The sequence below is a fragment of the Pelodiscus sinensis genome, chromosome 23 (genome assembly GCF_052426305.1).
Source record: "Pelodiscus sinensis isolate ZL-2025 chromosome 23, ASM5242630v1, whole genome shotgun sequence".
Lineage (NCBI taxonomy): Eukaryota > Metazoa > Chordata > Testudines > Trionychidae > Pelodiscus > Pelodiscus sinensis.
In genome coordinates this window covers 24,188,051-24,201,305 of record NC_143074.1, presented here as the reverse complement: position 1 = coordinate 24,201,305, position 13,255 = coordinate 24,188,051, and the positions used below count along the sequence as shown (strand labels likewise).

Genomic DNA, 13,255 nt, shown 5'->3' with positions numbered 1-13,255 from the left:
CCTTGAGCACCATCCCACTTTCTCTCACAACTTTGCCAAAGCACCTCAATCTTAATCTGCATCCGCAGCCTATTGTAGGAGTCCTGCTTCACCACAGAGCCCTTAATGCCTCTCAGTGTGATGCAGGTAACTTACTACATTTAGAACTGTTGGTTGGGCTAATAAATATTCAAAGGTGTTTTGAGGTTTCCTGTATAAATTCCATTTTCAAGTTTCACATTGCAATCTCAATACGGAAATATATGCACACATTGAGAACTCTTGAGAGAGGCAACAAAACACATTTGTAAATTGCTCCTCTCATAATTTGCCATTAGTCTAATTTTTCTGAATAAGAATGACTAAAACCCTTCTGTTTATTCATTTACACACACAATAACTTTGGAATGTTAAATGTGAAATTTTAAAACTGAATTATGCCAGCAATCAGTTTGTATCTCTCAACTGGCTACATTTTTGCATGATTCTCCTGAAGCTGCTTTAGGGAACTGAGGTAGATGGACTGATCTCAATTCAACCTGCTGAAATCCTTGAGCTTTGACAGTCCTGTCATTTCTCAGGCTGTCTTATTATTAACAGCTTGTTTCTGTATAACAGTCATTAATCAGATGAGGTCTCCATCAACTATGCTATTTCTTTATTAACCATAATTTTGGCAAAATTGCAGGGCACTCCTGGTGTCTATGCAGGGTGGTGCAATTTGGATTTATGCCAGATGGAATGTAGGATTACGTCTCAGAAATAGGTGACGGTTTACTGTCAGATGTCTTCAGAGTTGAGCATCACATTTAGTTAATCTTTTATTGTTCCATTTTAAAATCTTAAATTGTCATAATAGAAAATAAATAGATACTCCCTAAATAAAAAGTCTTCATAAACAGTACTTTCCAGACATCTCTTAATGCATGGGTAGACTAGATATGCACAGAACTTCAGGAAGTTACATAGAGGTTCTTGCTTGGGAACATGCCCATCTTGGGGTGCAAGTTAGGAATTGTGCTATGTAACTCGTTTCCCGCTAAGACCTTCTGACTGACTAGGTTAGTAAAAATTAACATGGTTTTCAATTAGGCATTCTGATCATTTAAACTGAATGAACGGGGATGTGTGCAAGACTGCTCTGTTCACTTTAGACAACATGCTGTCTAGTCCATATTAGCTGATGAAAGATCTTTTCATGCTACGAAGGAGATGTTGAGAAGGTGCCATTTGGGGCAGAACAAGATGTAATAAAATGACCAGTTACATTTCATACTCTGAGAGCATTATTTTAAGTGACTTGAGCCACCAAAGAAACAACCTTGGAATGGAACACATGAGGCAGAGATGAACACCTTGTATAATCACATCACTTTGATTGCATGGTAATATACTGTGCAATGAGCTGCTACTTTTCATGCTTCCCTTTCATTTTCTATTGTATTTGGTAAATATTTTATTTAGGGAGAAACATTGGTATTTTCTTTATTGCCATTGGTAAACTGTTAGAATATGATTGTGGTGGATGAAATGAATTGGGAACTCTGCCGAGAAGTTGCAGTGTGTTCTGAAGACCGGTGTCTAGGAGTTCCAAATTACCTGACCTTATACGACCTCTCAACACATCTGTGAGTTAGCTTCCACTATCGGGATACCACATGAAGTAAACTGAAGCCGGGGAGGGAAGATTGAGCCCAAGGAGACGGTCAGTGAGTGCTGGATCAAACTTGAGAATAAAATCTATGATTTGTGGTCTGAATCTTATGCTTTAATTGTTGAACTACCCTGCATAATGCTTTGTCGTCATATTGAGCCATAAACTTAAGTGCCTGCAAGTAGGCCCAGTGTTCTTGGGCGGAAAGAATGTGTGGGAGCACGGGCCTACATATATGTGCATAGCCATCCTACTCCTGAACAGCCTTTTATTTTCTGGGACTGTGGTTCAAACCCAGTCTACATTTATACTTAAAAGTTTCAGTTTATTTCATCAGTCTAGCCATATTCCGGCTTTCACTTTAAGGAATTTAAGTTAACCCTAAAGATTTTATTTTAAATATGTGTTCAGGTGTGATGATTAAATACCAGTGTGTGACTGTACTAGAGAGCACAGACCCAAAAGACTGCTGCTAGGCAGATCATTAACATAACAGAGACAACATTAGCAGCAGTATTGAAAAAAAGACAAACACAGCGGTGAGGGATGTGTATGTGCACTGACAACCCCTAACACAGCAAGTCAGGGAGACTTTTTTAATGAAAGTCACAGTGAAATGGAAATTGTTAGGGCCTTTTACTTGGATTCATGTAGACTTTCCTTTTCTCCTTCTTTCAATTCAGAGGATTCCTCAGTGTCTCCAGTGTCTTTGGGCATGTAGTGGAATTAAGGTATCAGTTAGATATCTTTATCCTGGTGGTGTGTGAGGTCCTAGCAGCATAACCATAGTAAGAATGCCATGTGCAGTTTTGGGGTGGGCATGTCATGACTGGGGTTTGAATAACACCCAAAATAAATCATGTATTTTTAGGTTTTCTCATTACTAGAATGGGAAAATGGAAGATCCATTCCTCATGTTATATTCCCACTTTTTATGCTTCTTTACTGTGTAACCAGGGACAGGCTCCCCAATCTATCTGGGCCCAAGTTTCCCCAGTTGTAAAGGGATGTAATGCCTGTGCAATAGGCAATCTAACATTTCTAAAGCTCTTTTGAGACTTTTAAGTGAAAGATTCTATCTACAGTGTATCTTCATTATTTATTATACAGAAGATTAGCTCAACCCCTCCTATGATATTGAGTCATTCCTAATGATCCCATAGTAAAGGCTGCAATGCAGTACAGGGCATCCCTGCTCTAAGTCTCCCTGGTATACGTTGGTTCCTCACAAGCATCGTTGATGCTTGTGGGAACTGTTCTGTTTTAAGTCCTCCCAGTCCCTGCTCTTCCGTCCCATGGGAAGAAAAAATCAATTCGTGCAAACGGAAGTCAGCTGTGGGGAAAAAATTCCCTGCTTTACATCCTTTCGCTATATGTCCATGTTTGTTTGAACATATCTTGGACGTATAGTGGGGACGCCCTGTAACTTAGATGGAAGAGATATCTGAGAAACCCCTCTGAGGTTTGAATATTTTTGATCCTTTGTTCCCTTGATTGCCTTTGATCAGCTTCACGATCAGCCTTCCTGTGTGTGGCTAACGAGGGGGTAGGGCTGACCTAGGTGAGCAGGCTTTAAAAGCCAGAGGCAGAGCGACCAGGGGAGCGAAGCGGACCGGGGGCTGTAGACAGGGGAGCTTAAGAGGGAGTTTGACAGAGGGAGTCCTAGAAAGACCTGCAACACCTGTACCAGCACTGCTTCTGTCTCCTCTGCCTACGCCTATAGCCAGACAGACCAACTGACCATGGATGCCTCTACCCAGATCTTGGTGTGATTTTGCAAGGACTGTGGCTTGCAATTCCCAGTTACTGAAATCCAAGCTGGGGAACCCGTCCAGTGTGAAAGGTGCCTGCTGGTGGAATCTCTCCGGAAGCGGGTGGCAGAGCTACAGGAGGAGGTGGCTAGGCTGAGGAGTATCTGTATCCACAAGCAATTCCTGGGCAGTATTCACGTGGAGACAGCTGAGGTAGCTGTCCCACTACCAAAGACTGCAGACACACCACTGGTGGAAGAGGGGATGGTTCAAGGGGGGACACTGGTCGCTGGTCACTTCTGGCAGCAGGCAGTGCTCCACTCCTGCTCCCAAACCTCCCACCGTGGTACTGGGAAACAGCTACGCTCTTCTGGATACGGGAGGTCAGGAATCGTCCTCTACAGCAAAAGAAGAGAAGCCTTGTACCCCGAAGGCTGGGAGGTCTGTTGCCACCACTGTGAGCAGGAAACGTAAGGTAGTGATGGTCAGAGACTCTCTTCTGAGAGGGATGGAGGGGCCCATCTGTTGCCCTGACATGTCATCCTGGGAGGTATGCTGCTTGCCAGGGGCCCGTATCTGAGACGTTACGGAGACATTGTTGAGGATTATCCGGCCCTCTGACTACTACCCCGTGCTACTCAAGTATGTGGGCACTAATGATACTGCAAGGTGTGACACTGAGCAGATCAAGAATGACTACAGGGCTTTGGGAGTACGGGTGAAGGAGCTGGGAGTGCAGGTGGTGTTCTCTTTGGTCCTTCATGTCAAAGGTAGGGGCCCAGTCAGACACAGGTGCATCCTGGAGGTATATGCCTGGCTGCAGAGATGGTGTCACCAGGAGGGCTTTGGTTTCCTCGACAATTGTATGCTATTCCAAGAAGGACTGCTAAGCAGGGATGGGGTTCATCTTTCGAACAAGGGAAAGACTGTATTTGAAGGCAGACTGGCTAACCTGGTTAGAAGGGCTTTAAACTAGGTTTGATGGGGGAAGGTGATCAAAGCCCACAGGTAAGTGAAAAACATGGAGACCTGGGAGATGGGTCGGAAATGGGAGGGAGCATAGGTTATAATAGCAGAGGAAAAGGAGGGACAAGGCAGGCAGAACTGGGAGGCAAAATCAAATCAGTATCTTAGATGCCTGTATACAAAGGCAAGAAGTATGGCTAATAAGCAGGAAGAACTTGAAGTCCTAATAAATAAAACCAACTATGACACAGTTGGTATCACTTGGTGGGATAATACACGCAACTGGAATATTGGTATAGAAGGGGACAGCTAACTCAGGAAGGCTATGCGGGGTAAACAGGGAGAAGGTGTTGCCTTGTATATTAAAAATGTACAAACTTAGACTGAGGTGGAGATGGACATAGGAGACAGACTTATTGGGAGTCTCTGGGTTAAGTTAAAAGGGGTAAAAAAAAACCAAGGGTGATGTCATGCTAGGGGTCTACCACAGACCACCTACCCAGCTGGTGTTAATTTCCAGAGCAAATATAGTGCCCATCTATAAAAAGGGTATGTCTACACTAGCCCCCTAGTTTGAGGGGCCCCTAGGGAGGCTAATGTAGGCATTCGCACTTGCAAACGAAGCTCGGGGTTTAAATATCCCGGGCTTTATTTGCAAGTTCCCATCCGGTCGCCATTTTTAAATCCCACTAGTCTGAACTAACTGCCCGCGGTTACACGCAGCAGTCAAATGTTAATTCGAACTAAGTGCCACTAAATTACCTACATATTAGCAAACAATGTTAGATGCTCTTGTAAAATCAAGTCCTTCTCCTAGGATTCCTACATTCATCTTGCTGAGACTCAAATGTGGAACAACCCAAATTGGGAAGGCAGGCAAGTCTGTGGGAATAGAAAGAATTGTATCCTATGAGACTGTATGTGCATGCTGTCTTTGTGATTGAATATTTCTGATGCTGATTATTGTGAGCTTGGACTCAAATATGGATCTTGAATAAGGGACCTCCTTTCTGGTAGTCTAATTGAGAAGCCTGCATGAAATAGTTTGGTATTTCCAGCTTGTGTCCTTGCAGGTGCTTCGGAGCGAACCAACCCTAGTGCAGCTATGATGATTTTATGGCTCATTGATACACCAACCTTATACAAAACTCTTAGTGCAGCAGTCACCAACCTGTCGATCACGGTCAACAGGTTGATCCTGGCACCTCAGCCAGTCGATCGCGATCTCCGGGCCCGCACAGCAGGGTGCCAACAGACTGCCTGCAAGCTACAAGATGGCCTCTATTCTCCTCTTGGGGAGAAGGGAGCAGTGCATCTCTGCAAGCTGTCAGCATCTGCAGCTTCCATTGGCTGGCTCATGGCCAACGGGAGCTCTTAGGACAGCACTGGGAGCAGAGGGACACACTCTGAGACATACTGTCCCCTTCCCCCCCAGGGGAACACAGAAACGAGCCTGTAGCCCGCTGCTTCTGGGATGAGCATGAAGCAATGACATGCAGGGAACCTGCTTGAGCCCTGCTGTGCTGCCAACTGGCAGCTGCCTGCTTCCAGCTGTAGCCTATACCTCACACACCCTCCTGCAACCCGTCCCAGCCCTGACCACCTCCTCCCATAGTCAGCAACCCCCACCTACACCCCAACACTCTGCTCCAACCTGGAGCCCCCTCCAAAGCCAGCGCCCTGCACCCCTCTTATACTGCGACACTCTGCCCTAGCTTGGAGTCCTTTCCCGGAGCCAGCACCTCCTTTTCCACCCTGTCCTACACCCCAACACTCCACCCCAGCCTGGAGCCCCTCCTACAGGACCCTGCATTCTCTCCTATACGCCAACACTCTGCCCAGCCTGGAGCCTCCTGCCAGAGCCTGCATCCCAACACCCTGCCCCAGCCTGGAGTCCCCTTCTGCATCCAAATTCCCTCCCAGACCTTGCATTCCTTATCCCTTCCTGCTCCTAACTCCTTTGGCATTGAGCCAGATCCTGCACCCCTTGCCCTAGGCCCAGTGAAAATAAATGAGGGTGGAAGAGAGCACGTGATGGAGAGAGGGGGGAATGGAGGGGGCAGGGCCCCTGGAAGGGGCAGGAGAGATCCTGAGTTGCCCAGAAATTTGAAAACTTATCTTTGGCATAAAAACTTTGTAGTCCTGAGTGGAAACAGCCAGCTACCATGTTCTCCTCTGGCACGCCGAAACAAAGACAATTCAGTTATGGATCGCTGGTGTTGCTGAAAATCAGTCACTGTTATCATCCAAATATTTATTATACCAGCAAATATATTTATTGTTTTCCCTGTCCTCTGTTTTCAGAGTATTTATCAATAGACAAACCTCTATTCATTAAAAATCAAACCCCTCAGCTTAACGATTCATTTAGACAAACCCTTTGTTAAACCCGCTCCCAGAGCGAAGATGCAGGCCAGGAGGAGCATGCCTCGTGCCTGTGCAATTATTTACCCCTCCTCTCTTTGGCTGTTGTTGTGGAGCGATGTCTGAGGCTCCTGGAAAGCAGACATCATTGCCTAACTGCTGGGCTTTTCCAGCTCTACTGAGTTAGGTCTAAGAGCCGTGTGCCTCTTGATCGTGTGACTTTTGATAACACCTTTGAATTCACATAATGGTGCGTAAGAAAGGTGTGCTCCGTGATGGTAGTGACTGCTGTTGTATGATCACAGTCCAGTGTGTGTCCGAGGCAGTTGATCGCATTCTCAGAAAAGAGCAAGCTATTCTCAGAAAGGGTGTGGATGCACAGACCAGATCTTCACTCTACGAAACATAATAGAATAATGCTTAGAATGGCAGGCAACTCCACATAAACTTCGTAGGCTTTCGGAAGGCTTTAGCGTTCACAGGATAAGTCATGGGGTGTTCTGTGGGCAAAAGGAATCCCTGTCTAGGTAATCAAGATCACCAAAAGTTTCTATTCCAACTTTACATGCTGTGTTGATCACGGTGAGCTCCGTTTCGAAGTCCAAACGGGAATACATCGGGTGTTTCTCCATATTTCTGTTTGCAGGGTACATGAATGTCCACATCCATACTGTGGTGCTGGGGAACCCTCTATGGTAACAGAGCCCAGTGGGAATGCACAGGTACCCCGTTGTGGTACTGAGAGATCAGAGGGTAGGTTGTGAGGCATCAAAAGTCTCCATTCCTTCCTGGCCCTGGCTACCTGCTCTCGGGGTTTTCCTCCAGGCTCAGAATCTTGATTGGCTTTTTAACCAGGTTCTACTGTTCCCTAGTATTTGTTCTAGCTGTTTGTTATACTGATATTTAGATAATTTAAAATCATTCTTTAAAAGTTTGTACTTGGTTTATGTGCCTCTGCATGGCTAGTGACTTGTTTCACAACATGTAGAGTAAGGTGCTGATTTCTGTGGTGCTGTAATTTAACTAGCTGATGTCATTTTGTTGACAATTCTAGGATATTCAAAAGCTTGAGGGCAAAATCTCATTAATAAGATTGATAATTGCTTTCTGATGAATATTCATCATGTCTAATTACTATAGGCAGATTTTACACTTGCTGATTTCCTTATTTTCCCACAAAGTCTGCCTGCACTATGCACCACCGACGGTGCCCGTGGTGAACGTGTAGCCAGCTACATGTTGCAGTGAAAAGCGCACCGTGTCCACTCTGTTATGTAGTGACACGCCAGGGGAAGGGTCTGGCAGACAGTAGGCAGCTGGGAAAAGAGCTTGCTGCTGCTGGAGCCTTTCACTGCAGGGGGGAAGACGCTTGTGGAAGGGAGCAGCCTTTCCCTGCTTCCTCCCCCAAGTAGTAGGTCCTTTCCCAGTATCTCTGCACTACTGGAGCCTTTCGCACTATGGTTGTCTTCTGCTGTATCGGGAAAAGGCTCCTGCAGGGGAGAAGCAGCAGGACACTATTCTGCTAAAAACAGCCAATGCGTGGGGGGCCACACAGGCGCGTACTCAGCACATGGTGGAGTGTCGTGTATATGTACCCGGAGTGTGATTTTCGATAAGAATGTTTTCTTGCTCTGAAATTTAAGATTGACGGTACCTCGTTGTTATATACAGAATGCTTTAAAGTTGATGCAAATCCAGAAGTGCACATCTTTCATTACTGGCTTTTAAAACAACATTAAACATTTTGTATACTTTGTGGACAGAGAGTGTCTAACAGAAGTAAAGTCGCTGATAATTTGTGAACATGTTTCTAGAACAGTTTTGAAATCAATACAAAAATACATGATGGACTGTAAAACATTTACTGAAACGAATGGAGAAAAATTACTCTTGAAGATTGTTTTTCCCCAAACCTTTTCTTTACTTTTTTGCTACATACTGAGATAACTAAAACATATTTTCTGAACTAATTCAACAATTTTTAGCTTTGTTTGCTGATGCAGTTGTTTCTTTTGGTTGAAATTGGGGTTTGGAAGGGGGAGGGGGTTTCAGCCAAAAGGAAAAATGTAACTGGATTCTTTCAGGCTATGTGGAATTGTGATTGTGTAATCCATAGATCAGTAGCTAGTGATATGATGTGACATTTCAAAAGCTCAACTTTGTAAGTGACAAGTGACTTCGCTGTCTTCGCATTGCATTTCATAACGCATTAAAGGTTACAGGGAAGTATTAATGTTAGACGTTAGTCTGAAGATAAGATCTATGTCATATTCACTACCTGAAACAGGATTTTAAAATAAGACAGTTAAAGGCAAATGTTGATGGTATAGCTCTGCTTTTACAGATCCAACCTCACAAGTTATTCATAGAGCATTACAAATAAATCAATTGTGAGCTTTTGTTTTTCAAATTGATTGATGTTCCACTATCAGGAAAATTATAGATACTTAGAAATGCAGACCGTGCTAGTTAAAGAAACACATTCTCAGCTCACTGCATGATGCATTAGGTGCTTGATCTCTATTAGTGTTGTTGGGAGTTACACTACTAAGTGTCCAACAACCACAGGACATACCACACTAATACCAACCCTGGTACCTTCCCTTGCAACAAACCCCGTTGCCAGCTTTGTCCACATATTCATTCTGCTGATACCATTATTGGACCTAACCAAGTGAGTTATAAGATCAAGAACACATATTCCTGCGCATCCAGAAATATAATTTATGCTATCATAAGAGGGGGATGAGTGAATGGGTGCAGAAAAAATAACCTAACTCTTTGGTAAAAACGTGAATCAAATCCAAATATTTAATTGCTCCTGAATTTTTTTTTCCAAAAACCTGTGATATGACAGGTGAAGGAGTAAGTGCACTTCCTGATCTGGGTCCAGAAGTTGAAATAAACTTGGAAATGCTGTTCTTGTATTATCTAAAACAGCTCAGGAAGTACAAAAAAAATCTGTAAACTTAGCTGCATCTGTATGTATAGTATCTGCACACTAGTCCTGTTTGAAAGCCTATTTTCTATTCTTATTCTAGTTTCCATATCCAAGAACTTTGATTTAAAAATTTTTCCTTTTGTTTCTAAAGGAGAACTGTATTTTACCATAAACGTGAACCTCCCGGTCTGTGCAAAGTAGCACAAAATACATGAATGCAGATGCATCTGCTTTAAGATCTGGTCATGGTGTAAGAGCGGTGATACAGATCACAGTGTAATTATAATCTTAAAACCCCTTTTGGCTGTGAAATGCTTTTTTTATACTGTGAGCTCTTGAAAGCAGAGATGTCTTATTGTGTGTTTTTACAAGCGCATTGCACATTTCAGCACTATATTTAGTTCTTAGTATTAGAGTAGTGCTTTCCCTTAAAGGAAATTTTTAAGAATTAGAACAGAATCAGTATAGTTAATGTTTACTGTGGATTGCACTTTTTCTTTCTTCATAACACTATGCACCATCTAAGAACATAGATGGGTCAGACCAAAGGTCCATCTAGCCCAGTATCCTGTCTGCCGACTGTGGACAGCACCAAGTGCCCCAGAAACGGTGTACCAAAGACAATGATCAAGCTATTTCTCTCCTGCCATCTCTCTCCACCCTCTGACAAACAGAAGCCAGGGACACCAATTCTATCCCCTGGCTAATAGCCTTTTATGGACCTAACCTCCATGAAATTATGTAGCTTCTCTTTAAACTCTGTTCTAGTCCTAGCCTTCACAGCCTCCTCTGGCAAGGAGTTCCACAGAATGACTACACGCTGTGTGAAGAAGAACTTTCACGTATTAGTTTTAAACCTACTACCCATTAATTTCATTTGGTGTCCTCTAGTTCTTCTATTATGGGAACTAATAAATAACTTTTCTTTATCCACCCTCTCCACACCACTCATGATTTTATAGACCTCTATCATATCCCCCCTCAGTCTCCTCTTTTCTAAACTGAAAAGTCCCAGTCGCTTTAACCTCTCCTCATGTGGGACCCGTTCCAAACCCCTAATAATTTTAGTTGCCCTTTTCTGAACCCTTTCCAAGGCCAAAATATATTTTTTGAGGTGAGGAGACCACATCTGTACACAGTATTCAAGATGTGGGCGTACCATAGTTTTATACAGGGGCAGTAAGATATTCTGTGTCTTATTTTCTATCCCTTTCTTAATAATTCCTAGCATCTACAAAGAGCAGGGTCTCTAATTAAATAAGTTAACAAGAAAGAAGGGTTTTGAGATTACAACAAACTGGTGACACTAGGAAAATATCCTACCTGGAGCCCCTTGTGGCACAGTAACATAAAGGAATCTTGCAGCCAGGGCTTTGACCCATCTCCTTTCTTTTATATGCATGTTCCTCTGTTAATAAAGGCATGTTACTGACTTCTGAAAACTCACAGATCCCACGGAACAGGTGACCTTATAAAAAACCTAGCTAAAAAAGCAAAAACAACCATCTTAAGGGTGCAGCCTAATAAAGGCCATGTTAAAAACTGTCTTGTAATTTCGTCTCTGTCTTGAGATGTAAACAAACTGTAATTCAGTAAAGCAGGGTAGAAAAGGGTAAAAGGAATATAGAGGCCTAAACATCAGAGCAGAGCTCAGACAAGGCTAAGTGATACCCTCATAAACATTGCTAAAACTGTTGTGTTATCACTCGTGTGATATACACCAAACACTTTTGGAGCCTTGGATTTTTGTACCAATTGCATCTTAAAGAATCAATTGTTTTTTATATGGTTCAGTCATGTTTTAAGGTTAACTCCCTCCAATTGCCTCATTTATAGGAGAAAAGAAAACCACCCCCTTTTTTAGGCCTTTGCATAGTATTTGAATTTGCTTCTTAGGCATTTTCTTGCCTTAGTTATCAAAAATACAGAAAACGGTTTGTTTCCCTCCTTCACTTTGTCTCTATAACACTTAAGAACATAATGACCATTCTTGATCAGATCAATGATCTATCTAACCCTGGATCCTAACTTCTGTGGGTGCCAGAAGCGTCAGAGGGAATTAACTGAACAAAGCAATTTATCAAGTAATCCACCCCCTGTTGTCCAGTTCCAGCTTCCAGCAGGCAGAGTTTTAGGGACGCTCTTCTTGATGTTATGACCAGCAATAAGTCTGTGACTCCCAATGTAAATTTATTTGGAAATGGAGAGCCTAAAGTCCTAATAATCAAGACAGATGGATATTTAATGGCATAAAACAGGCAGTGATTCATATTCCGTAAGATCTGCTAATACTTTTTACAGGACTTCAGGACTGGATTCTGTAACTATGCTAGATGATTGATTTATTATTTTAAATATGGAAGTAAATATTCTAACATCTCTTCTCTAGCTATAGTGTATATCTTAAGGCTCTGGCTTTCCCTTATAGTGGTATATTGCTCAGTTGTAAAAGCCCACTCTGGGCTTATAATTGGCAAACAAGGCCTCAGCCTGGGAGTGATTTTGAAAAAAAAAATTGAAATAATCCATCTGGTTTTTTAGTTGTACATTGTCAAATCTATTTTTATTCACTTTTATGGTCGCTTGATTGCCATTAAAAACTGCTCCTTTGCCTGGTTCATGCCTCACTATGGTTCCGTGTGGCTGCGTCATCGTGTACAGAACCTTGTTTTCCCCCCAGAGTCAGTGTTTCATGTGGCATCCCCACAGCTTATCCAAATCTATTTCATCCCTGGAGTTCAGGTGGTTTTAGTCCATGGGACAAAACTAAGACACATGTTTAAAATAGTCTCTGTCTTGGTTCTTGATGCCCAATCAGCCACATGTTAACTCTGAAAACTGGTTTTGTGGTTCACACAGTAATAGTTATCCATGTGTTAAAACAAGCCAACAAAAACTGGACTGAAAATCCATTAAAAGTTCTAGCACAAACCATAGAAACTAACTTCACAATTGAGACTTATTTCCTCAACACAGAATTCTGATGGGGCAGCCTGTTGTGCCTTGTTATGTTTCAGGATAAGTCTCAGTTTAAGAACTGAAATTAGCGAGAAGACCTGTCAGCTCACCTAGACCATTTCCTTTGCCAATCTCTGGTTCCCTATAGTACAACATACACTTCAGTGGATGGTCCAGTTGCAAATGACTCCGCTGCCTAACAGGTCCCACAGTTAAGACATGTTTCCTAATGTTTATTCTGACTTTTCCTTTGTTTTATTTCATCCCATGATGTCTGTAGGCCATCTGCGTGTCTTTGGAGATACACAGAAGAGAGTGTTGTCTTTCTTTGTTGTCATTTAGTCAAATTGTATTTTACTCTGTCCTCTTTTGTCAGAAGGCTGTTCCTTTTTGTCTTTAAACATTTTGCTGCATTTTTTAAAATATCGCTTATATTGTTTCTTATATTCCAATCTGAGCATTATTCTAAGTTCACAAAGGACATGACATGATTCTGGGCCATGATACATCTTTGCATGCAGCTCCCAAATAAGAAGACCCACTCTTTCGTTGCAAGGTTTGCCCTCTCTCAGCTCTTCAAAATCTCTTTCTGTTGGCATAGATTTGAGTTTGAATTGTTTTCCAAGATATACTAGAGCGGCG

General features: G+C 42.7%; 1 protein-coding gene and 1 long non-coding RNA gene across 9 annotated transcripts in view; one reads left to right on the top strand and one right to left on the bottom strand.

The window, feature by feature from the left end:
* Positions 1–13,255, top strand: part of DENND1A (DENN domain containing 1A) — a 361,583-nt gene that overhangs the window by 206,007 nt on the left and 142,321 nt on the right. The gene's annotated exons all lie outside the window — the stretch shown is intronic.
* Positions 1–13,255, bottom strand: part of LOC142819334 (uncharacterized) — a 105,357-nt gene that overhangs the window by 40,892 nt on the left and 51,210 nt on the right. The gene's annotated exons all lie outside the window — the stretch shown is intronic.